This window comes from Rhinatrema bivittatum, chromosome 3 (genome assembly GCF_901001135.1).
Source record: "Rhinatrema bivittatum chromosome 3, aRhiBiv1.1, whole genome shotgun sequence".
NCBI classification, from domain to species: Eukaryota; Metazoa; Chordata; class Amphibia; order Gymnophiona; family Rhinatrematidae; genus Rhinatrema; species Rhinatrema bivittatum.
Window position 1 is genome coordinate 512,235,205 of NC_042617.1, and position 25,041 is coordinate 512,260,245.

Genomic DNA, 25,041 nt, shown 5'->3' on the forward strand with positions numbered 1-25,041 from the left:
GTGCATGCTACCTGGCGCGCACAAATGTACACCCGATTTTATAACATGTGCGCACTGCCGCAAGCATGTTATAAAATCCGGGATCAGCACGCGCAAGGGGGTGCACACTTGTGCACCTTGCACACGCCGAGTCCAAGGGGAGCCCTGATGGCTTTCCCCGTTCCCTCCAAGGCCGCTCCGAAATTGGAGCGGCCTTGGAGGGAACTTTTTTTTTGCTCTAACCCACCCCCCAGCGCTACCTAAATCCCTCCCCCCACCTTATCTCGCAGAGGTACGCCTGCCGGCTTGCCATCCCCTGGCACAGGCCGCTGTGCCAAAAGATTCGGCCCCGCCCCCGGACCGCCCCTTTTTGCAAGCCCGAGACATACGAGCATCCCGGGGCTTGCATGCGCCGCCAAGCCTATGCAAAATAGGCTCGGCGCGCGTAGGGGCAGATTTTCTCGGGTTACGCGCATAGCCTTTGAAAATCTGCCCCTATGTGTAATACTTTAGCTCAGCTACATGTTTAACATGCAATTAAACTAATGACAGCTGTTAAGAACATCAACCAGAGTCCACCTTTAAAAACAGTGACTCCATTCCACTTCTACATTCAATCTCTTTGGTATAACTGTGGCCATATAAAAAATATCCAATATTGCTCATGTTGGACATGAGGGCAATCCAACATGACCAGTGTTTCGTCTTCCAGTGGTTGCATCAGGGATTTTATTGTTCCTAATGAAACTCTTACAGTCTGCTTAATTCAGGTATTATTCAGACATTTTGCGTGGTGCTCTGCCTTACAGAATTTCATAGCAATTTCATAGGAGTCAGTTTCAGTGTCTAAGGAATTTTATAATGGAACTAGGAATTTTAGAATGAGGCATCCCTCTCAAAAGAACTGCTTTCTAAGCATAAATATTTTTTGTTGTATTTACTTGGACAAAACAGAAATTACTGATGATACCTCAAATTCACTCAAAGCTATAGTAGTGTATCAAGATTAGGTTGCTGTCCTCAAGTTCTTGGTATCTGAAGATGAACTAGGAAAAAGAATATACATACTGTATTGATACAAATATTTTAAGCCCACTGACCAATGTGCTTATTGACAAAAGCACAAATTCCGATCCCAGGATTGAATTTGGTAACTGATAAAGGTCATGGCATCAGATGTAGTAACTCATCATTATGGGTTGTAGCTCTGTTTGATGAAAATGTTACAGGTAGAATGATCACCTGGAACTCTGCTCAAGCTGTTCTGCATTGCATGTAATATATTGACTGCAGATGTTTAAGTATATGGCCAGAATCTTCTCTCAGATCTTTCCTAATAGGTAAGGAAATCCTCTTGATCCTCTGGCTACTTCAGAATATTATAATCTTTATTTCAGAAAGCACTGGCTGGCCAGCACAGTTGTGGCAGAGATATGGTACAGATATATACAAAAGTTCTCATCTGTTTAATAGCTCCTAATCTAGATTTCTTTCTGCTACAAATTCTCATCCTCTGCTTTAGGGTAATTACTTGCTTGCATGTGGTTTCCTTCTTGATTAGCTTGCTGGTTTGTGTTTTCCAACTTTATCCACCTTCATTCCATGTGCTTATTTTCCTTGTCTTGGTATTCTCATGACTGTTTATACTGAATTATAAGCACTTATACTACTTTTCTCAAGCAAAATTGTCCATAATCACTGAAGATATGGCCTTCATCTCACTTTGTTCAGGGTGTTACATCTTTTTCTTTTTCAGTTAATTTCAGTTATTTGTTAACCCTCTCACTCCTTCAGGGTTATGTGCATGGTCCACCACAATTTTCACAATGATTTATACTGAGGTATTACAATCTCCTTTGTTTTGCTGTTTATATCTCACTGTTTTGCCTCAGCTTTTGAACATTGTTCGGCAACCTTGAGATCATTTGATATCACTATATGATTTCTCTCCTGTTATTGCACATCAGTACATGCTATAATGGAAAAAAGAAAATAGCATATTTCATCTTGGAGATCGTGGTAGTTCTGCAAGAAAACAGTGTATGCAGGATAAATGATGAAATCATGTATGTCAAGTATTCTAATTGATAAATTCTGCTGTATGATAAAAGTTTGTACACACAGATATTTAGAGAATTACCGGTAAATGGAGAATCAGAAATGACACATAATTTTATTGGGAACTTATTAGAAACAAATTGACTTTTAACAGTTAAATAACTGCTACCAGAACCAGTACAAAGGTTGCAAGCTCTAATTGGGTTTATTGAAGGATGAAGTAAGAATCTTTGGAATTGAGAACTGATTGTGCTTAGGAGACTGAATGGCTCAAGGGAATGATATAGAACTATGGAACTTTCTACTTTTGATTTAAAGGCCCAATTTTATTTATTTACACATTTTTTATATTCTGCACATTCCCAATAACTTTTCAAAGTTAATTACAGTCAACATTCATAAATTATAATCAAACAACAAAATGAGACAATAAAATAGTAAAAGAATCCAATAAAATCTATATAAATAAAAATGTTAAATAGTTTGTACCAAATCGCTAATGTCAGCAACCACTTAACCGATGGCGTTCAAATTTGGACACAAGTTTCACCTCACATACGGCAAGGATCTTCTACACTTACATTACATTACATATATGTCACTCCGGGGGCTGGTAAAAAAGTTTTAAAATTTGGTTCCACAAAACAGCGACATCTGGTGGATGTAAGCAGAAGCTCTTACACCTTGCACAAACGCTCACACCCCACACACACTTGACCAATGTTTGCGATTCACACACCCTCCGAGCAGACACAAATCCACCCTCCTCACACACCCCCCGCACACATGCCAATTGTACTTATTTCACACACCCTCAAAAAACACACAAAAACCTACTAAATACCCAGCATGCTACACTGGGAGGCCACTCACATGCCACATGTTTTCAATTCCCACACCCTACAAACTCACACACAAACACCCTCCTCACACCCCTCACGCACATGACTTTTCTACTTACTGCCCTCAACCTCCGAACGCACGGAAAACTGCAGAATAGTTCGGGCTGCTCCAGCGGGAGGGGGCAACACCACTCCGAGACACATCGCATACACTACGGCTGTCGGCTGCCAGCAATCAAAATGGCGCCGACGGCTCTTTCCCTTACTAGGACACTCAGGAATGCCAATAGCGGCAGTAGCTCATGTGACATAGTAAGGGCGAGGGTCCGTCAACGCCATTTTCTGAACTGGCAACTGGCAACCGGCGCACCTTCGCCCTTACTATCTGAGCAAGACTACCGCTCCCATTGCTCCACCTTGAGGGCCCGGCGCCATTACTTCCATGCTGGAACGAACGCCCGCTCCACCGAATACCATTTTTTAAAGGTATCGTCGGGCCTGTGGGGGGGGCGTGGGGATGTTCTTGCGTCCATATTCGGAGGGGGGGGGGGGGCAGGGGTCAGTTCCGAGATTCTGCAACTCTTGTGGGTTAGTCTATTTCGCCGGCCTGGTGGGGGAGGTTTATATAAACCAACGTTTCTGTGGGGATTACTTTGGGGTGCAAAGGGGGAGGGCACACACAAACCACATACACAAAATGTGCACCATCTCCAAAAGGTTGCAAAACAGCCCTCACCAGGTGGGGAGTCACTGAGGTGACAGTGAGGGGAGGGAGAATGAGGGGAGAGGTGAGTGTGAAGGGACAGAGTTGGAGTGGGGACAAGGGGAGGGAAGGTGGGGGGGAATGACCAAGGGGGAAGAGGATGAGTGACTGAGCTAAATGAGCAAGGGGAAGGGGCAGGGAGGGCAAAGAATCTGACTCAGCCACTGCAACGCGTGGCAGGGGTCCGCTAGTGTACTTATATATTCCAAAAGCTTCCGTAAAATACAAGGCTTTCACTTTTTTCCTAAAATGTTAATATCAGCTTCTCTTCTTAAGTCTTGGGGAAACAAATAAGCATGGGGGTAAGAACATAAGAACATGCCAAACTGGGTCAGACCAAGGGTCCATCAAGCCCAGCATCCTGTTTCCAACAGTGGCCAATCCAGGCCATAAGAACCTGGCAAGTACCCAAGAACTAAGTCTATTCCATGTTACCGTTGCTAGTAATAGCAGTGGCTATTTTCTAAGTCAACTTAATTAACAGCTGGTAATGGACCTCTCCTCCAAGAACGTATCCAATCCTTTTTTAAACACAGCTATACTAACTGCACTAACCACATCCTCTGGCAACAAATTCCAGAGTTTAATTGTGTATTGAGTAAAAAAGAACTTTCTCCGATTAGTTATCATATCCCCCCTCAGCCGTCTCTTCTCCAAGCTGAAAAGTCCTAACCTCTTTAGTCTTTCCTCATAGGGGAGCTGTTCCATTCCCCTTATCATTTTGGTAGCCCTTCTCTGTACCTTCTCCACTTGCTGATATAGCTGTTACTAACCTTAACCAAGAAGCCTGAAACTTTTGATGCAAGTCCAACATTGCTCTCTGCTTCAGTGGCAAGAGGTGATGGCAAACTGGGAAACTAAGTATGGGGGGTGACTTGTATGGCCGATACTACCATAAGCTTCCTGGGCAGGCTGGATTTTCTGCCATCATTTCTATGTTTCTGTGAAATCAAATCCATATAAAGTCAGTAATGACCAAAACTTGTCATCATCTGAGTGCTGCTTAGTAACTGATGTGAAATTAGTTGGTAGTCTCAGTCCAGTTCCCAGAGAACAGTTGCCTACATCATTAAAATCACCTCACACTTTAGCCTTGTTGGCAATCTCAGTAGAGAGGCCAAATATTGCACAGGCATTGAGACTGATTTACTCTTACAGGTAGCAGTGGTTCTAAACTATAGGTCATGACTCCAAATGAAGTTAAAAAAAAATGGGTGAACGGGGTAAGAAGAAACATTGTTTCTATTTGTCCTCAACCCTTCTCCCTCCTCTCCTTAGACTTCGGCTTGGCCTACAACCAGCAGTAACAGTGAGACCTGTGAACCTGCATACATTCTTGGGTCCCACCCCTTCTGGAAACTCATCCAGAGGGTCAGGATCTATGGTCAACACTGACTCACAGATCCATTGCTGCTGCTTTTCTGCTTTGGGAGAGTATGAGAAAGGAGTAGGGAAGGGGATGAGATGTCATCTGGGATATTGTGAATTTTCAAGTATTAAAGTTTAGTCCTATTGTATAAAAATTTGGGAAGTGCTGCTGTGGGTCAGGGATGCTCAGACCAATCCTATGGGCCCCCTCAGCCAGTCGTGTTTTCAGGCTATCCCTAATGAATATGCATGCAAATAAATCTCATGCTAATCATTAGGGATAGCTTGAAATTCCGACTGGCTGGCGGGGGCGGGGGGGGGGGGGCATAGGACCAGTTTGAGCACACCGGCTCTAGGTTACGATTAAAGCATACCAACAGGATAGTATGAAGAAGGTTACTTGGCTGGTGCTTGTGTTGTACGTGCTGTGTGAATAAATAGAGGGCTTTGGTTGGTTTCTGATGCTTACAATCAGATGTTTTCTATATATGTATTACAAAATTGATAACTGATTGGGCTTATGTCTGAACTTGTACTTGTGAAAGGGTTGGCCTTCATAGGACAAAAAATGTGCATATTGTAGCCTTTTTCTGTATCCTGTACTTAAACTATAAATTAGTTTATTTGCAGTGTTTATATTCTCAGTTCTGTATATTCTGATTTCTTGATACTTATGGGGAGGACAATTTTCAAAATCCTTTATCTAAATCTAAAAGTTTCCTAGCCTGTACCCTGCTAAAAGTACATCTGGTGTTCCACAATGTGCACACTATTTGCCACATTAGGAGTCCGCATTCCCAGGGGTGTATTTAGATTGGGGGAGGAAAATAATATAGATCACATTTTCATATCTACATGCATACTTTTCCCAAGGAAAATAATCTGCAGAAAAAGCAGATACAAAATATTTGTGGATATTTTGTCTGAGTCCATTTTTCAGAATGAAAATATGCATGTACTTTGACTTTGAAAATTGATGCAACTACCTAGATAAAAAGTGACTGTGAAATTTGCATCATTGTGGGCAGTTTGAAAATTGCACACAAAATGTAGAAATCCTTTTAAAGATATATATTTTTACTTTGTGTTGAGATGGGGGTGTTTTAGTGTGCCCTTGGGGCTCAGCCAGACCCCAGACGGATCCAGGACTGAACCGAGGGTTGGCGACCTGTCCCAGGAAGGCAGAGACACGGTCTTACCCTCTGCCGGTCCTGCAAGCTCTCAGCGCCAACAACATGATGATGTTGGTAGGAGAACGGTCCTCCGACCGCTCCGAGCCCTTTCGGACCTGCCACTTGAATCGGCATGGAGCAGCAGGCCGGCCTGAGGATGAGGGCAGATGGAGGCCTTGACACGAAGACATGACACCAAGGTTGATGAAACGGCATCACAGACAAGGGTTGAAGCGAAGACACAGCACCAAGGTTATTGAAGACATGACACCAGGGATGTTGTGTCTGTTGTCATGTCTTCGCTTCAACCCTCGTCTGTGATGCCGTTGCATCAACCTTGGTGTCATGTCTTCGCGTCAAGGCCTCCATCTGCCCTCATCCTCAGGCGGCCTGCTGCTCCATGCCGATTCAAGCAGCAGGTCCGAAAGGGCTTGGAACGGTCGGAGGACCGTTCTCCTACCAATATTATCATGTTGTTGGCGCTGGGAGCTTGCAGGCCCGGCAGAGGGTAAGACCGTGTTTCTGCCTCGCTGGGACACGTCGCCAACCCTCGGTTCTGTCCTGGATCCGTCTGGGGTCGGGCTGAAGCCCATGGGCACACAAAACACCCGTCTCAACAGAATGCAAGGCCATGTGTTCAGTAACGTGTTCCGGTGATGGATCCGCCTTGCATCGGAGTGTCTTTTGTCCTGGAAGCTCCTGCCTGCCAGAGCTCAGTCAGGTCTTCTGTCTTCTTCGTGGAGCTCCTCGTCTCGTCTTGGCTCGTCATGCCATGTCTTGATTGCCTGAGGTCCCCGTCCAGGTGTCCTGGTGTCTCATCTCCTGATGTCTCGCGTCCTGGTGTTCTAGCCCTCCTTGGTGTTCGTTCTTGCTCCGGAGCCTTCTATTCTGCCGGCCGTGGATCTCCGGGTGACGCAGCTTCGTCATGAGAGATGCCGGCAGTGGACTGGTGTCCTGTGATCCTGAGCCGTCTTGACCTGCCAGCCTTTGTGGTGCTTCGGATGACATCTGGCTCCATCGTCGAAGTTCTGCCTCGGCTGGATTCTTCCCTGCGCTTGTCCCGCTCTCCTCATGGTCCGTGACCAGCCTCCTTGGGCTGTGTAGGGCGCGTAGTGGGACAGGGTGGTCCGCGACCAGCCCATTGAGTCCGCCCGTGAAGGTGGGCTAAGTAGGGCACCCTGAGAGACAGTGCTAAAGTCTACCTGCCCAGCTTCTCGTCTCATCTGGACTTCAGGTTCCTTGTCTTGCCTCTGATGCCATTGCATCAGCCCTGGTGTCATGTCTTCAAAGGCCTGGTGTCATGTCTTCAACAGCCCTGGTGTCATGTCTTCGCTTCAACCCTCGTCTGTGATGCCGTTGCATCAACCTTGGTGTCATGTCTTCGTGTCAAGGCCTCCATCTGCCCTTATCCTCAGGCGGCCTGCTGCTCCATGCCGATTCAAGCAGCAGGTCCGAAAGGGCTCGGAACGGTCAGAGGACCGTTCTCCTACCAACATCATCATGTTGTTGGCGCTGGGAGCTTGCAGGCCCGGCAGAGGGTAAGACCGTGTCTCTGCCTTCCTGGGACACGTCGCCAACCCTTGGTTCAGTCCTGGATCCGTCTGGGGTTGGGCTGAGGCCCAAGGGCACACTAAAACACCCCAGTCTCAACAGAACACAAAGCCAAGAGCAATTGCAAAACCAGCCCTTTTATAGGGCTGCGACAGGAAACAGTCACTAGGTGGGGCCCAGGGCATATCTGGCTGTGGGCCCTTTAAATATAGAAGAGAGGCGCAGCCGCGCACCTAGAGAAAGCAGGAAGCTGGCTGTGCAGGACTGTGGACAGCGGTCCTGCACTGACGTCCTCAATGCAGGATCAGGGCTGGCCCTGAAGGCAGGCCCCGAAGACGGCAGTGGCTCCAGCCGCTGCAGGAGGCCCCAGGGTTGGCTCCAGCCGCCAATGTAGGCTGGGACTTGCGGCCTCTGGCCGCGAAGATCACAGGGACGTCGGCGGCGGCTCCGTGCTGCGTAGGAGAGCAAAGAAGTCTGCAGCTCCGGCCGCGGTGAAGACAGAGCACCAGGGCAGCCTCCGGGCCGCAGCGGAAGGCAGAGTCCGCGGCTCCGGCCACGTGAGGAGGCCCAACCTCGGCGGCGTTCAGCCACACCAGGCAGCAGCAGAAGCGAGGTGAGTGGAGCCTGCTCGCGGGGGGACCCGTGGGCAGTGTGCATAACACTTTGCACTAAATGAATTGAAGCACTTTCTCTATATATATTTTATTGGGATCCTCTCTTTTTTGGGAAATGAGTTCAGTACACTTTGAAGTCAAAATAGTTAATTCAGATCTTTTAACCACATCATTCTTTTCCACTGTGTAAGGGCCCCATATAAGATTTGAATCTTCTCAAAATATTTACAAGCATTTTAATAATCCAGGTTTTTAAAATTTTTTAAAAATATATCTCTAATGGAAGTGTGTATCCTTAGTTACATTTCATAAGTTCTTGTTTGATATCTGATAATTTCTGTAAGACCTTGTGAAGTGAGAAAGCCCCTTGCAAATCACTTAATGAAATTCATAAGAGTGCATATCAGAATCCTGGGCAAATTATTGAAGTGTGGGAGCCAGCAGGTATAAGCCTGTAATGGATGGAAACAAGTCGCAGCTCAACCTTTGTTGGAACAGATTTATTTGACAGTGGGAGTTGTCTGCTTCTTCGCCTATTTCATGTTTATCTGGCCTAAAAACCTAAGAGTTCATGTTTATCTTACTCCCTGTATGCAAGACCTAACTAATTTTTGTACCACAAAATGACATAAAAATATGAGGAAAAGCCAAGAATAGGGAAAAATAACAAAACATGTAAATGGATTAGCATTAATCAGTTGAACCTTAGCCCAGCATTTTTGGTTCCTGTTATTTAAAACGTGAAACAAATGCTTTAAGGATGGTTTGCCAGGTCTGGATGCTCTCCAGTGTTAGTAAGGAACAGTTGGCACAGCTGACATTTTCATGATTATGGCAGCAATTTTACATTTGCATGCCAAGATAGCAATACAAGCAGCAAGGTAGCCAGAGGAATGGGCCAGACAACTGATTTCCAGACTGTTTCACACAACTTTTAGGATTAGAGTCAACATGGTTTCTGCATAATTTTTTTTTTCACTGTCTCAAGTCGAGATTCTTTAAATTAGCAAAGGCAAGTAAAAGAATAAGTTTTGCTGTAGAATTGACTGGTCTCTAAACTAGAATATTCACGGATAGGTGAATAAAGCCCTTTAATAAGAGAACTCCTCAGGTAAGTAAAACATTAAACACTTATATAGAATTGGGAAAAGGGCAACATCTGGAAAGCTATGTACACTAATGCTCATATAAGCCAATGCAATATTGGTGTGTGAAAAATGGGCACTTATGAATGAGCACTCGCTTTTCTAACATGCACCCATCCTCCTTTTTTAGGTGCGCAGTGCAATAGGCAAATGAGCTGCTGCATTAAAAAGGAGGCACTAGGGGAAATTGTGCATCTCTAGCGCCTCCTCAGCATCAGGTGCCCAAGAGAAGTGGCTGTGCGGGGGTTAGGAAAATGGACGCTCAATTTTACGAGTGTCTGTTTTCCTAATCTGTGCACAATCACGCGTTAGCAAAATGGACGCTCGTTAATTGAGCGTCTATTTTCCTAACCTGATTGCTGGCAAGACTTTTTTTTTAATGTTACTCCTTTTTCAGTTTTTCTGACTTAATATCTCCACGATATTAATTCGTAGGAACTACTGAAAAGCAGTATTTTCTGCTTTTCTGTGAACTTTTGGGGCTTCTCAAGATTTAACGCCAGCTCTGGGGCTGGCGTTAATTTTTGAGAATAAAAATGTGCGTGTCGGGCACACATTAATTTTTTTACATAAGGAGGGGAATAGATAATAGCCTCATCAACGTGGCATTTACATGTGATGAGCGCTATTAGCCATGCGCTAGTTTGGATGCTCGTTTTGGATGCGCTAATCCCTTTATTGCATAGGGGTTATGGATGTGCGTCGAAAATGCACATCCAACTACGGGTTAACCTGTGTGCTAGTCTGAGCGCACAATATTGCATCAGCCAAACAGTATGAGAAATATGGTCCTGGATCTAGAGACAGTCATAGAAGAAGCTGACTTTGATGTAGTGGCTGTCATGGAGACGTAGTACACAGAAATTCGTGAGTAGGACATAGTTTTACCAAGCTACAGTCTGTTCGGGAAGGACTGGATAGGAAGGAAGGGAGGAGGAGTGGCACCATATATAAAAACATATTAAAGCAACAAAATTCCAAGGCTTATGAGGGAAGGAGGCAGCACTGTGGGTTAATCTAGAAAGAGAGAATGGCATATCTTTTTTATCTTGGTGTAGTATACAAATTTCCATTGCAGACAGAAAAAATAGAGATTTAATGGTGAATTTTCACAAATTTGCTATGAAAGGGGAAATACTGTTAGCAAATTTCAATCTGCTGGATGTTGCTTGGGACATCCCGATTGTAATGTCTTCTAGAAACCAGAAGGTCCTGGATTCTTTGCATGGATAACTGTTCTAGTAAATGAATTCACATGGAAGGGGGTGATACTGAGCCTGATGCTTACTAGTGGGGGACAGTGTTTCTGATATTCTCCTAGGACAAGCAAGATGGTAGTCCTCACAGATGGGTGACAACACAGATGGAGCTTGGCACAGAAAACTTTTGTCAAAGTTTCTAGAAGCTTTGACTTGCACACTGAGCATGCTCAGCATGCCACTATCCGCGCGTCCACACAAGGTCCCCCTTCAGTCTCTCTTTTTCTGCGGTGCAGTTGCCTCACGGTTTGAGGAGCTCTTCTTCATTTTTGCCTTTTGTGCTTGGAAAGTGAATTTTTTTCCTGACCCATCGTCTATTTCTCTTTGTGGTCGGTGCCTCCTCGGCGCAGTAGGTTAAAAAGCGTTTTCCCTGCTTCTCCGCAGTCGATTTCCGGCATCCTGCTACCCGGTGGCCGCCGGTCATCGACCGCACTTCGGATATTTTTTGTCATAGCGATGTTTGGTTTTTGTCGGTGCACCCTGTGCCCATGGACCATGTCCATCACGGATCCACATGAGGTTTGCAGGATCTGCCTGGGGGCTTCGCATGATAGACGAGGGTGTCAGCTGTGTGATCAGATGACCCCCGAGCACCGTGGGAGATCCCGCAAGCATCGACACTGGTCTCTTATCAGCGAGCAGTTCCAGTTCTGGTGTGGTACCGGCGGCTGCTGTACCGCCACCGAAGTGACCCTGTGCTTCGGAGGCCCAACCCTCTAACATATCTGGGAGTCCCATTGCAGGCATTCCCCACTGATATCTGTGCCGGGCACTGTGCCTCCTTGGAGAACTGAGGAAGAGCTGGTGATGCCTCGTAACCCTCTTTTTGTTCACCTCACTGGACTTTCAGGAGGAGTTGGACCACAGGGTGCAGACCGCGGTGCTCAAAGCTCTACGGAGCATCGAGCCACCTGTGTCACCAGCCCCCATGCCGGAGCCTTCGCTGTCTATTCTTGCACTTCTGCTCAAGCGTCTGGACATCCTGTTAGGTACCCTACCTAAGCAACAGGACCACCAGGAAACCCTCCAACAGCTCTCCACTAGCGCTTCCAAAGCTTCTTCTGCCAGGAAATCTTCCACGCCAAGTTCCAAGAAGTCCTTCCACGGACAGAGGAAATATAATCCTCCAGCCTCTCGAGCTTGCATGCCACGTACTAGCTCCAGGGACCACTGTCATCAGCAACGAGCACCTAGGCTTCAACCTGCACCCCAGAAAACCCCGACTACAGGTTTTTGACTGACGGCGAGGGAGCACGAGTCAACCAAGCATATCCCTTAATTTATAAGCAGGTGCCACTTTCACAAAAAAAAAAAAAAAATCAAACAAAAGCTTTATTGAGAATTCGATCAGACCCCGGTAGGCCACTACCAGACACATAGTGAATTCACTAATACATTTAAAAGAAGTTAGACACATTCCTACTCCCATAGCAACCTAAAACTTAACTAGGAACTGATCAAAATTGAGATGAAGGCAGCAGTCCAGCAGCAAGAGGGGGGCTTCCCAGTCTTTTGCATAGAGTGTCACATGTATGATTTTTTACCCACCAGTGAGAAGTTGTACATGTGCATGCGATGCAAAGAGCTCCTGGCTCTCAGAGAACGAGTCCGATCTCTGGAGTGTAGAGTGGCAGACCTGGAGGAGCTGAGGCAGACAGAGAGGTATATAGATGAGACCTTCAGGGACATAGTAGTCAAGTCCCAACTTCAGACTGGCAGCCCTGGTGCTGCCTTGGAGGAAGAAGGTCTCATGATGGGAGACCACCAACCAGGTGTAGCAGGAAAGGATCCTGTAGCAAGGTCCTGCTCTCTAGGTGATGCATTGTCCTTTCGCACTGAGGATATCTCCCCAAGGCCTACTGCCCAGGAGGGAAGGGTTAGGTCGGCCGTCATAGTTGGTGATTCGATTATTAGGAATGTAGATAGCTGGGTGGCTGGTGGGCGTGAGGATCGCCTAGTAACATGCCTACCTGGTGCGAAGGTGGCGGACCTCACGCGTCACCTAGATAGGATTTTAGACAGTGCTGGGGAGGAGCCGGCTGTCGTGGTACATGTGGGCACCAACGACATAGGAAAATGTGGGAGGGAGGTTCTGGAAGCCAAATTTAGGCTCTTAGGTAGAAAGATTAAATCCAGAACCTCCAGGGTAGCATTCTCTGAAATGCTCCCTGTTCCACGTGCAGGTCACCAGAGGCAGGCAGAGCTCCGGAGTCTCAATGCGTGGATGAGACGATGGTGCAAGGAAGAGGGATTCAGTTTTGTTAGGAACTGGGGAACCTTTTGGGGAAGGGGGAGTCTCTTCCGAAGGGATGGGCTCCACCTTAACCAGGATGGAACCAGACTGCAGGCGCTAACCTTTAAAAAGGAGATAGAGCAGCTTTTAAACTAGAACAAAGGGGAAAGCCGACAGTCGCTCAGCAGCGCATGGTTCGGAGAGAGGTATCTTTAAAGGATACTAATGATGCATTAGAATTAGGGCATCCCGACAGTGAGGTTCCAATAATTAGAAAAGTAGTCCAAGTGCCTGTAACTAAAAACTCACCTGAGCTAAAAAATTCTAACTTATCCCTATCAATTAAAAAGCAGAATGAAAATACAAACAAAAAACAAACTTTGAAATGTTTGTATGCTAATGCCAGAAGTCTAAGAAGTAAGATGGGAGAATTATAATGTATAGCAGTAAATGATGACAAAGACTTAATTGGCATCTCAGAGACATGGTGGAAAGAGGATAACCAATGGGACAGTGCTATACCGGGGTACAAATTATATCGCAATGACAGAGAGGAGCACTCGGGAGGAGGTGTGGCACTTTATGTCCGGGATGGCATAGAGTCCAACAGGATAAACATCCTGCATGAGACTAAATACAAAATTGAATCTTTATGGGTAGAAATCCCTTGTGTGTCAAGGAAGACTATAGTGATTGGGGTATACTACCGTCCACCTGGTCAAGATGGTGAGATGGACAGTGAAATGCTAAGAGAAATTAGGGAAGCTAACCAAATTGGTAGTGCAGTAATAATGGGAGACTTCAATTACCCCAATATAGACTGGGTAAATGTATCATCGGGTCACGCTAGAGAGATAACGTTCCTGGATGGAATAAATGATAGCTTTATTTATTTATTTATTATTTTTATATACCGACATTCGATCTCAATCGAGATATCACACCGGTTTACATTCAGGTACTGTAGGTATTTCCCTATCCCCAGAGGGCTTACAATCTAAGTTTGTACCTGAGGCAATGGAGGGTAAAGTGACTTGCCCAAGGTCACAAGGAGCGACAGCAGGACTCGAACCCTGGTCTCCTGGTTCATAGTCCACTGCTCTAACCACTAGGCTATGCCTCCTCCCTTATGCTTTATGGAGCAATTGGTTCAGGAACCGACGAGAGAGGGAGCAATTTTAGATCTAATTCTCAGTGGAGCACAGGACTTGGTGAGAGAGGTAATGGTGGTGGGGCCGCTTGGCAATAGTGATCATAATATGATCAAATTTGATTTAATGACTGGAAAAGGAACAGTGTGCAAATCCAAGGCTCTCGTACTAAACTTTCAAAAGGGAAACTTTGATAAAATGAGAAAAATAGTTAGAAAAAAACTGAAAGGAGCAGCTACAAAAGTAAAAAATGTCCAAGAGGCGTGGTCATTGTTAAAAAATACCATTCTAGAAGCACAGTCCAGATGTATTCCACACATTAAGAAAGGTGGAAAGAAGGCAAAACAATTACCGGCATGGTTAAAAGGGGAGGTGAAAGAAGCTATTTTAGCCAAAAGATCTTCATTCAAAAATTGGAAGAAGGATCCAACAGAAGAAAATAGGATAAAGCATAAACATTGGCAAGTAAAATGTAAGACATTGATAAGACAGGCTAAGAGAGAATTTGAAAAGAAGTTGGCTGTAGAGGCAAAAACTCACAGTAAAAACTTTTTAAAATATATCCGAAGCAGAAAGCCTGTGAGGGAGTCAGTTGGACCGTTAGATGATCGAGGGGTTAAAGGGGCACTTAGAGAAGATAAGGCCATCGCGGAAAGATTAAATGATTTCTTTGCTTCGGTGTTTACTGAAGAGGATGTTGGGGAGGTACCCGTAATGGAGAAGGTTTTCATGGGTAATGATTCAGATGGACTGAATCAAATCACGGTGAACCTAGAAGATGTGGTAGGCCTGATTGACAAACTGAAGAGTAGTAAATCACCTGGACCGGATGGTATACACCCCAGAGTTCTGAAGGAACTAAAAAATGAAATTTCAGACCTATTAGTAAAAATTTGTAACTTATCATTAAAATCATCCATTGTACCTGAAGACTGGAGGATAGCAAATGTAACCCCAATATTTGAAAAGGACTCCAGGGGCGATCCGGGAAACTACAGACCGGTCAGCCTGACTTCAGTGCCAGGAAAAATAGTGGAAAGTGTTCTAAACATCAAAATCACAGAACATATAGAAAGACATGGTTTAATGGAACAAAGTCAGCATGGCTTTACCCAGGGCAACTCTTGCCTCACAAATCTGCTTCACTTTTTTGAAGGAGTTAATAAACATGTGGATAAAGGTGAACCGGTAGATATAGTAAACTTGGATTTTCAGAAGGCGTTTGACAAAGTTCCTCATGAGAGGCTTCTAGGAAAAGTAAAAAGTCATGGGATAGGTGGCGATGTCCTTTCGTGGATTGCAAACTGGCTAAAAGACAGGAAACAGAGAGTAGGATTAAATGGGCAATTTTCTCAGTGGAAGGGAGTGAAAAGTGGAGTGCCTCAGGGATCTGTATTGGGACCCTTACTTTTCAATATATTTATAAATGATCTGGAAAGAAATACGACGAGTGAGACAATCAAATTTGCAGATGACACAAAATTGTTCAGAGTAGTTAAATCACAAGCAGATTGTGATAAATTGCAGGAAGACCTTGTGAGACTGGAAAATTGGGCATCCAAATGGCAGATGAAATTTAATGTGGATAAGTGCAAGGTGATGCATATAGGGAAAAATAACCCATGCTATAATTACACAATGTTGGGTTCCATATTAGGTGATACAACCCAAGAAAGAGATCTAGGTGTCATAGTGGATAACACATTGAAATCGTCGGTACAGTGTGCTGCGGCAGTCAAAAAAGCAAACAGAATGTTGGGAATTATTAGAAAGGGAATGGTGAATAAAATGGAAAATGTCATAATGCCTCTGTATCGCTCCATGGTGAGACCGCACCTTGAATACTGTGTACAATTCTTGTCGCCGCATCTCAAAAAAGATATATTTGCGATGGAGAAGGTACAGAGAAGGGCTTCCAAAATGATAAGGGGAATGGAACAACTCCCCTATGAAGAAAGACTAAAGAGGTTAGGACTTTTCAGCTTGGAGAAGAGACGACTGAGGGGGGGATATGATAGAGGTGTTTAAAATCATGAGAGGTCTAGAACGGGTAGATGTGAATCGGTTATTTACTCTTTTGGATAGTAGAAAGACTAGGGGGCACTCCATGAAGTTAGCATGGGGCACATTTAAAACTAATTGGAGAAAGTTCTTTTTTACTCAACGCACAATTAAACTCTGGAATTTGTTGCCAGAGGATGTGGTTAGTGCAGTTAATATAGCTGTGTTTAAAAAAGGATTGGATAAGTTCTTGGAGGAGAAGTCCATTACCTGCTATTAAGTTCAGTTAGAGAATAGCCACTGCCATTACTTGCCAGGTTCTTATGGCCTGGATTGGCCACTGTTGGAAACAGGATGCTGGGCTTGATGGACCCTTGGTCTGACCCAGTATGGCATTTTCTTATGTTCTCTTATGTTCTTATGTTCTTTCACAATGGATCCCCCAGTAGAAGGCAGGCGCATCGGCTGGGAAGAGATCAGATGGGTCCTTACCATAGTCCGTCAGGGCAGCTCCGGAGACCTCTCCCCCATGTTATCGAGGGGTTCATCTGCCCAGCACGTCATACTTCGGCCAGAACTCTTCGCCCTTCTCTCAGTAGGAGTGGTAGAGCCCGTTCCTCAGCAGGGCCGAGGGTTCTATTCGAGGTGTTTCCTAATTCCGAAGAGGAACGGAGGCTGGTGCCCCATTCTCGAACTTAGGGCATTGAACAAATTTCTCTTGAGAGAAAAGTTCAAGATGGTCTCTCTGGGCACGCTTATACCCCTCCTCAAAAGAGGAAACTGGCTCTGCTCCCTCGATCTCAGAGGCATACGCTCACATAGCCATCTTCCCCGGCCACTGAAAATACCTTCACTTTGTGGTGTGGAAAGCTCACTACTAGTGCAAGGTTACTGCCTTTTGAGTTAGTCTCAGCCCCTCGTCTCTTCACCAAATGTCTAGTGGTGGTGGCTGCGTACCTCAGGCATCATGCGATGCATGTATTCCCGTACCTACCTGGGACTTTGAACATTCTGGCGGACCAGCTGAGCCACTCTTTTCAGCCACATGAGTGGTCCCTGAATCCAAAGGTAGCAGCTAGACTTTTTCACTGGTGGGGTACCCCAGATGTCGACCTCTTAACCTCCTGATACAATCACAAGGTGGGCAATTTCTGCTCCCTTTCGCCGTGGTGTGGACATCTGGCCTGTGACACCTTCTCCCTTCACTGGGGAATAGGTCTGTTATATGCGTACCCTCCTCTCCCGCTCCTCTTGAAGACCCTCCTGAAGCTTCCACAGGATAGAGGGACCATGATTCTCTTAGCGCCTTATTGGCCCAGACAGGTCTGGTTCCCTTTTCTTCAGGAACTGTCGATCAGGGCCCCCATTCGGCTGGGGATTGCACCCAATCTGATAACTTAGAACCAGGGCACCCTGCACCATCTGAACCTCCAGGCATTGGCCCTGACAGCATGGATGTTGAGCACCTAATTCTCCAGCCCCTGGACCTTTCGGACAATGTCTCCCAGGTATTGGTGGCATTTAGAAAGCCTTCCACCAGGAAGTCTTATGGTTTGAAATGGAGATGGTTCTTCATCTGTTGTGCGGGGTATGACTTGGATCCATTCACATGCCTTCTTCCCAAACTGTTGGACTACTTTTGGCACCTTCTGAATCTGGGCTTCAAACCAGGTCAGTCAGGGTCCATCTTAGCACTGTTAGTACGTACCACTGAGGTGTCTTTGACACACCCATATTAGTGCAGCCTTTAGTGGGTCACTTTATTTATTTAGAAGTATTTATATTCCGCCCCTCCCAGTTTCGGGGCAGGTTACAATGTAACATATATAATATCATTTAAATTAAACATACAGGGGTAGATTTTCAGAGCCCTGCTCGCCTAAATCCGCCCAAAACCGGGAGGATTTAGGCGAGCAGGGCCCTGCGCGCCGGGAAGCCTATTTTACATAGGCCTCCCGGCGCGCGCAGAGCCCCGGGACTCGCGTAAGTCCCGGGGTTCTCGGAGGGGGGGCGTGTCGGGGGCGTGTCGGGGGGCGGGCCCGGTCGTCGCGGCGTTCCGGGGGCGTGTCGGCAGCGTTTTGGGGGCGGGTACAGGGCGTGGCTACGGCCCGGGGGCGTGGCCGCGCCCTCCGTACCCGCCCCCAGGTCGCGGCCCGGCGCGCAGCAGGCCCGCTGGCGCGCGGGGATTTACGTCTCCCTCCGGGAGGCGTAAATCCCCCGACAAAGGTAAGGGGGGGTGTAGACAGGGCCGGGCGGGTGGGTTAGGTAGGGGAAGGGAGGGGAAGGTGAGGGGAGGGCAAAGGAAAGTTCCCTCCAAGGCCGCTCCGATTTCGGAGCGGCCTTGGAGGGAACGGGGGGAGGCAGCGCGGCTCGGCGCGCGCAGGCTATACAAAATCGATAGCCTTGCGCGCGCCGATCCAGGATTTTAGTGGATACGCGCGGCTCCGCGCGTATCTACTAAAATCCAGCGTACTTTTGCTTGAGTCTGATGCGCAAGCAAAAGTAGGCTGATCGCGCTTCTTTTAAAATCTACCCCACAGTAAATAAAAAAAAAATCCTTAAAATAATATAGAACACAGATATAACTGGAAAACATAAAATAAACAAGAGATGAACTAAAAAATAAGACTAATTCATGTGTCAAGTTTTGCATAGATCAGGAGATTGAGAAGACTGCTTCAATTGAAGCCTCTTCTTCGGCCTCCTGTTGCATTCTGGGACCTTCAAGATTGTCCTGGCGTGGCTCATGCATCCTCCCTTTAAGCTGTTGTGTTGCTGCGACCCAAAGTTCCTCACCTAGAAAGTTATATTCCTAGTGGCGATTACTTTGGCTCATAGTCAGTGAGCTTCAAACCTTGATTATGTACCTGCCATACACAAGGTTTTTTCATGATCGTATGGTCTTGCATACGCGCCCGAAGTTCCTCCCTAAAGTGGTGACTGATTTCCACGTCAATCATTCCATTATTTTACACATCTTCTTTCCCAGGCCCCATGCACACCCAGGGAACGGGCTCTTCATACTTTGGACTGCAAGAGGACCTTGGCATTCTATTTAGATCACACAGCCGGTCACAGACAGTCCACTCAGCTTTTTGTGTCTTTCAATACCAATAGTCTGGGAATGGCAGTGGGTAAACAAACTTTATCCAACTGGCTGGCAGATTGCATCACCTTCTGCTGTGCGGAAGCAGACCTTCAGCTGGCAAGCCGCATTAAAACTCACTCTGTGCAGGCCATGGCAGGTCTCATCAAAGCTCACTCTGTGCGGGCCATGGCGATGTCGGTGGCTCATCTGCGAGCGGTTCCTGTCTAAATTTTCCGTGCTGCAGCGTGGAGTTCTCTTCACATATTTGCCACTCACTACTTCTTAGACAAAGATGGGTGACAGGACAGTGCTTTTGGTCAGTCTGTCCTGCATAATCTTTTCCAGACCTGAACCCAACTCTTTCTGCCTAGTACCCTTGGTTGAAGTCAGGCAGTCCCCTACATACCAATAGAGCTGCAGTTGTTGTTGTGCCCATTGGCAATTTGTTCAGCAATTTGTTGGTCTTACATGTTAAGCTTTGTATTCATCCGTATGTGAGGACTACCATCTTGCTTATCTTAGAAGAAAGCACAGTTGTTTTCCTGTAACAGTTGTTCTCCTAGGACAGCAGGATGTTACTCCTCAATAATCCCACCCACTTCCCCGCAGAGTTGGATTCTCTTGCCGGTTTGTCGTTGTTTTTTTTTCCTTTTTCCACTCGAAGGGGGACCTTGCATGGACGCACGGATATAGAAACATAGAAACATAGAAATGACGGCAGAAGAAGACCAAATGGCCCATCTAGTCTGCTCAGCAAGCTTCACACATATTTTCTCTCATACTTATCTGTTTCTCTTAGCTCTTGGTTCTATTTCCCTTCCACCCCCACCTTTAATGTAGAGAGCAGTGATGGAGCTGCATCCAAGTGAAATATCTAGCTTGATTCGTTAGGGGTAGTAGCCGCCGCAATAAGCAAGCTGCACCCATGCTTATTTGTTTTACCCAGACTATGTTATTAGCCATTATTGGTTGTTTTTCTTCTCCCCTGCCGTTGAAGCAGGGAGCTATGCTGGATATGCGTGACGTATAAGTCTTCTCCCATGCCGTTGAAGCAGAGAGCCATGCTGGATGTGCATCGAAAGTGAAGTATCAGGCACATTTGGTTTGGGGTAGTAACCGCCGTAACAAGCCAGCTACTCCCCGCTTAGTGAGTGCGAACCCTCTTTTCTTCTCCCCTGCCGTTGAAGCAGAGAACTTTGCTGTATATGCATTGAAAGTGAAGTATCAGGCTTATTTGATTTGGGGTAGTAACCGCTGTAACAAGCCAGCTACTCCCCTCTTTGTGAGTGTGAATCCTTTTTTCCACATTTCCTCTTGCTGTTGAAGCTTAGAGTGATGTTGGAGTCACCGTAAGCCTGTGTATGTTTATTTAATAAGGGTATTGACTCCAGGCAGTAGCCATCATTCTGGCGAGTCACCCACTCTTCATTGGCAGCCTCTTGACTTTATGGATCCACAGTGTTTATCCCACGCCCCTTTGAAGTCCTTCACAGTTCTGGTCTTCACCACATCCTCCGGAAGGGCATTCCAGGCATCCACCACCCTCTCCGTGAAGAAATACTTCCTGACATTGGTTCTGAATCTTCCTCCCTGGAGCTTGGCATGCTGGGCTTTTAGAAACTTCGACAAAAGCTTTCCATGCCGGGCTCCCTCTGATGATGTCACCATATAGGAGGACTAACATCTGCTGTCTTAGGAGAACATCTGCTACAGTTAAGCAACTGTGCTTTGTACTAAAGACCATCTGGGATCCAGTGATCACTGGAGGGTGTTATTCAGTATTAGAGCACATACGATTAAGGCTCATTCATAGGTAGATTTCAGGAAAATTAACTTTCTTAAAATGGGGGAGTTCCTAAAGGAGTTCTTAGCTGGATGGGAAAATCTAGGGAAAGTAGAAGAGTAGTATGCAAAATTAAAGGAGATGATATAATGGCAACTAACGTTTTGGTTAGGAAAGTAAATAAAGTGAAGAGGAAAAAGAAGTAGATGAAAAGGTAATGGAAAAAAGGTTAATGTTTATAAAGTACAAGAAATCACTGAAAGAACACAAGCTACAATATCTGGAAAAGCTAAAAGAAGCTGGGAAAGTAGTCAGAAATGCAAAGATGAAAAGGGAAAAAAATAGCTAATATGATAAAATAGGGTGATGAGGCCTTTTTTTATGCTATGTCAGTGATAGGAGAAAGTGCAAAAGTAGTATTATGGGACTTAGAGATGACGTGATGGAATATGTAAAGGCTGATAAGGAACTTGCTTAACAAATATTTCTGTTAGATGTTTACTGTGGAAGGGCCAGGAATAGGACCACATAAAATGAACAGAAATAGGATTGAAAGTGAAGTAAACCTCCATCGATTTTCAGTAAAGTGCATTAGTGAGGTACTAAATAAACTTGAAGTAGATAAAGCAATAGAGCCAGATAAGGTACATCCAAAGGTTTCAAGCAGCTCCGCTGACTGACTTTTTCAATGCTTCTTTAGAATTGGGAGTAGTTCCGAAGGACAGGAGATAGGCGGATATGGTTCCTATTCACAAAAGTGGAAGTAAGGAGAAGGCTGAGAACTACAGGCTGGTTAGTCTGACCTGTATGGTGAGCAAATTAATGGAATTGCTGCTAAAACAGAGAATAGTGCAGTTTCTGGAATATAATGGATTACAAGTTCCAAGGTAGGATGGCTTTACCAGTACTAGGTTTTGTCAGATGAATCTGATCAGTTTCTGTGATTGGATGACCAGAGAGTTGGATTGGGGAGAGCACTAGATATAGTGGGCCTGATATTTAAAGCGCCCTGAGCGTTGTTTAGCCATATAAGTGGGATTTAGGTGGCTAAATAGTGGCTGCTGAATATGCGCCTACATTCAGCGGCCACCGCTTAGCCGTATAAGTCCCTTATACGGCTAAAATTTACATGTACAAAAAGTAGGTGTATACTTGCAGATCGGGGGCAGAGCAAGTTAGCTGTATAACATATATGACAAACTACTGATATTCTGAGTTTTCTTCATAAGTATACAGGTAAGTTTAGAAGCTTCATAGCGCAAGTCTAAACTGAGATGGGTAGATATCTGGCTAAATGCATATATACAGTATATACATGTATATTCAGTGATTTTGCCATGTCGCTGAATATAGATTGACACTTAGCTGGATAAGTTCTAGCTAGCTAAGTTACATGGTTAGCTTTGAATTTCTACCTCAGTGTATTTGGATTTCAGTAAGGGCTTTGACATAGTTCCGCATAGGCAACTTATAAATAAATTGAACGCCATTGGTATAGGCAGTAAAATGACCGGTAAGAAACTGATTGACTGGGAGGGGACAAAGGGTAGTGATAAATGGAGTTCTCTCTGAGGAGAGAGACATTAATAGTGGTATGCTCTAGGGGACTGTCTTCAGACTGGTTCTTTTCAACATTTTTGTGAGTGACATTGTGGAAAGATTGTCAGAAAATGTTTGTCTTTTTGCTAGTGATTCCAAAATCTGCAACAGGGTAATCAGCCAGGAAGATGTGGAAAATGTGAGGAGGTATCTAGTGAAGCTTGAGGAATGATCTAGGGTCCGGCAGCTAAGATTTAATGCTAAAAATATACAGAATTTAGGATGCAAAAACCCATGAGAAGAGGTACAGCATGGGGGAGGGGGTTGAAATTCTAAGTATGAAACAAGAATGGGATCTGGGGGTGACTGTGTCTGATGATTTAAGGTGGCCAAAAGGTGGATAAGATGATAGTAAAAGCCAGAAAGATGCTTGGGTGCATAGGGAGAGAAATGGGCAGCAGAAAATAGGTGATAATAAGGATGTAAACCGATGGGAGTTTGTCCAGAGAGTGGCTACTAAAATTAGTGGCTTTTGTCTAAAGCTTATGGGGATAGACTGCAAAATCTAAACATATATACTCTGGAAGAAAGGTAGGATAGGGGAGTGATGATAGATACATTTAAATACCTCCAATGTTTCCATGTAGAGGAGGTGGGCCTCTTTTAAAGGAAAGAAGGCTCTAGAATGAGGGGTCATGGGATGAGGGTGAAAGAGGGTAGATTCGGAAGTAATCTAAGGAAATATTTCTTTACAGAGAAGGTAGTGGATGGATGGAACAGCCTTCCCATTGAGGTAGTGAAGACAAGAATAGTATCTAAAGTCAAGAAAGCATGGGATAAACAGAGGGTCTCTGAGGGATTGGTAGGAATCATAAAGCTGAGTAGTTGGTATGGATGGGTAGACTGGGTAAGCTGTAATGGTCTTTTTCTGCTATCGTGTTTCTGTACACAAATTTGGCTAAAGAAAATGAAAACTTCATAACATGTTCTACTAAATATTATTTTAATTGGTTTATGCCAAGTCATTTTGATAACAAGTGTTAATATATTTTTGTTTATGGTTTGTTGTCTTAAAATTTGCACTGAAGGTCATTCTCATAGATTGGCATCCCTGCCCTTGCACTTGAGATCAGAGTTTGTCTCCCCTATCCTAGAAGTGACAGCATCATCAAAGGCAGAGGTGTGATGAACCTGAGCCTCAATGATGCTGGCAGCAGAATAATATGAAAAAGTTCTGACTTGAGGTGAGGCCATCTTGAGGCTGATGTGTTATTGCCAGGCCCTTCAGCTAGAGGGCCTGCACAGTGGCGATATATGAACAGGTCTAAAGACCAGCCGGCAGGAGGAAAAGCAGCAGAGCCTGCCCTTGGACTCCCCATCTTGGGGACTGATGGCTGATGGCAGAAAGAAAAGCATTTCAGAGCCAGTTCCCATGTGAGGCTGTTGGCTGGAGCTGACATGTATACGTCACCATGGAGGGAAATGTGGGAGTGCTTATATATTAACATCACATACACATACAGTTTCTCACAGGTCAAGCAAGATGGTAGTCCTCACATATGGGTGACATCACAGGATGGAGCCCAATCACGGAACACTTTTGTCAAAGTTTCTAGAACTTTGACTGGCACCTACTGGGCATGCCCAGGATGGCACTAACCCTGCAACCAGCAGGGATCCCCCTTCAGTCTTCTTTTTTCCACGCAGCAGTAGCCACATGGCTTAAGGAGACACAGAGATTCCTAACAGGAATTTTCCTCACGGAATTACTATACAACTTTCTACCCCACAGGGGTCCACCGCTTTCATTTTTACGTCCGCGGTAGACTGGTAAGTTTTTTACCCGATTCCGGTCGATTCCTGTTGAGTTTGGCCTTCATGGCCTACTGGCCGTTGACCGCACTGCGGCTAAATTTTTTCACGCCATGGCGTCGGGGTTCCATCGATGCCCGGACTGCACCCGTACAATGTCCATTACTGACCCTCACCGGGTATGTGTAATGTGTCTGGGTAGCGAACATGATGTCCTTACTTGCACCAAATGTGCCCTTATGACACCTAAAGGTCGCAAGGCTAGAATGGAGAAAATGGAACTTCTCTTTCACTCAAAAACCCCGACGCCATCCATAGCATCGACGTTGTCTGAACCGACACAGTCTACGTTGCACCATCATCGGGCACTGGCCGGTGTTCGACCATCATTGATGACTCCACGGCCATCGACACCCTCTATTCCCCCTCATGAAAAGGACAGAGGTGACCGTCAAGAAAAGCATCGGCATTGACATCGCAGGTCACATACCGTCGACACAGGCAAGGCCTCGACGTCGTCATCGTCTGAACCGCCATCGAAGAAAGCCCTCCAGAAAAGGCACCGTCCCTATCTGGTTCAGGGTCACGAGGCAACCTTCACCGGGACCAGTGATAGGAGCCACGATTCCACCTCCAAAGGTAGTCCCTCCGGCTATGCCCCCACCTCCTCCGGCATCGGGGCT

General features: G+C 45.7%; 1 protein-coding gene across 3 annotated transcripts in view; it reads left to right on the forward strand.

Annotated features, from left to right (window-relative positions):
• NCOA1 (nuclear receptor coactivator 1) overlaps positions 1 to 25,041 on the forward strand; it is a 1,093,244-nt gene that overhangs the window by 477,300 nt on the left and 590,903 nt on the right. The window lies entirely within an intron of this gene.